The sequence below is a fragment of the Neolamprologus brichardi genome, unplaced genomic scaffold (genome assembly GCF_056152115.1).
Source record: "Neolamprologus brichardi isolate AB-2024 unplaced genomic scaffold, ASM5615211v1 NODE_ptg000059l+_length_368419_cov_1, whole genome shotgun sequence".
Lineage (NCBI taxonomy): Eukaryota > Metazoa > Chordata > Actinopteri > Cichliformes > Cichlidae > Neolamprologus > Neolamprologus brichardi.
The window spans coordinates 337,501-340,000 of NW_028270052.1; positions in this window are offsets into that span (position 1 = coordinate 337,501).

The window sequence follows — 2,500 nt, forward strand, 5'->3', positions numbered from 1 at the left end:
AGGTCCATGCTCGATGTGAGTAGTTCAGCAGGGCCAGTGCACCAGCAGCACATCTTTTTCGACCGTAAGGGAGACAGGAGGCCGACTCACCGCCTCGGCCAAATGGAGAGGGAGTTTCAGCATGTCCAGTGCACCAGCAGCACATCTTTTTCGACCGTAAAGGAGAAAGGAGGCCGACTCACTGCCTCGGCCAAATGGAGAGGGAATTTCAGCAGGGCCAGTGGAGAAGCATGCATCTTGTTCAGCCGTAAGGGAGTCAGGGAGTTGTCATGGTGGTCCCCCTGGAGGTGGGGGAGATTGCAAATTAGCTAGGGAGGAGGGTGCGTACAGCGGAGGTGGCAAAGTGTTTCTGGTCAGTGTACCAGGGGCACGAACAAGAGTTGTCGTACCATAGGCACCAGGAGTGTGTATGTGTGTGGGGCAAAGTGTTTCTGCTCAGTGTACCAGGGGCACGGAGAAAAGTTGTCGTACCATAGGCACCAGGAGAGTGTGTGTGTATGTGGCAAAGTGTTTCTGCGCAGTGTACCAGGGGCACGGAGAAAAGTTGTCGTACCATAGGCACCAGGAGAGTGTGTGTGTGTGTGTGTGTGTGTGTGTGTGTGTGTGTGTGTGTGTGGCAAAGTGTTTCTGCGCAGTGTACCAGGGGCACGGAGAAAAGTTGTCGTACCATAGGCACCAGGAGAGTGTGTGTATGTGGCAAAGTGTTTCTGCGCAGTGTACCAGGGGCACGGAGAAAAGTTGTCGTACCATAGGCTCCAGGAGTGTGTGTGTGTGTGTGTGTGTGTGTGTGTGTGCGTGTGTGTGTGTGTGTGTGTGTGTGGCAAAGTTGTTTTGCTCAGTGTACCAGGGGCACGGAGAAAAGCTGTCGTACCATAGGCACCAGGAGTGTGTGTGTATGTGGCAAAGTGTTTCTGCTCAGTGTACCAGGGGCACGGAGAAAAGCTGTCGTACCATAGGCACGAAGACTGTGTGTGTGGCAAAGTTGTTCTGCTCAGTGTACCAGGGGCACGGAGAAAAGCTGTCGTACCATAGGCACGAGGGGAGTGTGTGTGTGTGTGGCTTAGTGTTTCTGCTCAGTGTACCAGGGGCACGGAGAAAAGTTGTCGTACCATAGGCACCAGGAGTGCGTGTGTGGCAAACTTTTTCTGCGCAGTGTACCAGGGGCACGTTTCAATTTACTTTCTGGAGTACCAGGGGCACGAGGATTTTGCCAGTGGTGTTTTGCTTTGTTAGTGGGGGGGGGGCTTAAGTGTGGGTCCGCGGGGCCTGCTGGAGGTCAAGGGCCATGCTAGATATGTCGTGGAGGGTAACTGCAGGAGAAGAAGCTAGTGGGGGAGTAGAGCAGGGGAGTATGTGGGTCCGCGGGGCCTGCTGGAGGTCAAGGGCCATGCTAGATATGTCGTGGAGGGTAACTGCAGGAGAAGAAGCTAGTGGGGGAGTAGAGCAGGGGAGTATGTGGGTCCGCGGGGCCTGCTGGAGGTCAAGGGCCATGCTAGATATGTCGTGGAGGGTAACTGCAGGAGAAGAAGCTAGTGGGGGAGTAGAGCAGGGGAGTATGTGGGTCCGCGGGGCCTGCTGGAGGTCAAGGGCCATGCTAGATATGTCGTGGAGGGTAACTGCAGGAGAAGAAGCTAGTGGGGGAGTAGAGCAGGGGAGTATGTGGGTCCGCGGGGCCTGCTGGAGGTCAAGGGCCATGCTAGATATGTCGTGGAGGGTAACTGCAGGAGAAGAAGCTAGTGGGGGAGTAGAGCAGGGGAGTATGTGGGTCCGCGGGGCCTGCTGGAGGTCAAGGGCCATGCTAGACATGTGGTACAGGGTAAGTACAGGAAAGGAAATCTAATGGGGGACTAGAGCCGGGGGGGAGGGGGGGGGAGGGGTGGTCCCTGGGGCCCGCTGGAGGGCAAGGGCCATGCTCAATGTGAGTAGCTGCAATGGCCAGTTCACCAGCAGCACATCTTTTTCGACCGTAAAGGAGAGAGGAGGCCGACTCACTGCCTCGGCCAAATGGAGAGAGCACATCAGCAGGGCCAGTGCTCCAGCAGCACATCTTTTTCGACCGTAAAGGAGACAGGAGGCCGACTCACTGCCTCGGCCAAATGGAGAGGGAATTTCAGCAGGGCCAGTGCTCCAGCAGCACATCTTTTTCGACCGTAAGGGAGAGAGGAGGCCGACTCACTGCCTCGGCCAAATGGAGAGAGCACATCAGCAGGGCCAGTGCTCCAGCAGCACATCTTTTTCGACCGTAAAGGAGACAGGAGGCCGACTCACTGCCTCGGCCAAATGGAGAGGGAATTTCAGCAGGGCCAGTGCTCCAGCAGCACATCTTTTTCGACCGTAAGGGAGAGAGGAGGCCGACTCACTGCCTCGGCCAAATGGAGAGAGCACATCAGCAGGGCCAGTGCGCCAGGAGCACATCTTTTTCGACCGTAAGGGAGAGAGGAGGCCGACTCACTGCCTCGGCCAAATGGAGAGAGCACATCAGCAGGGCCAGTGCGCCAGG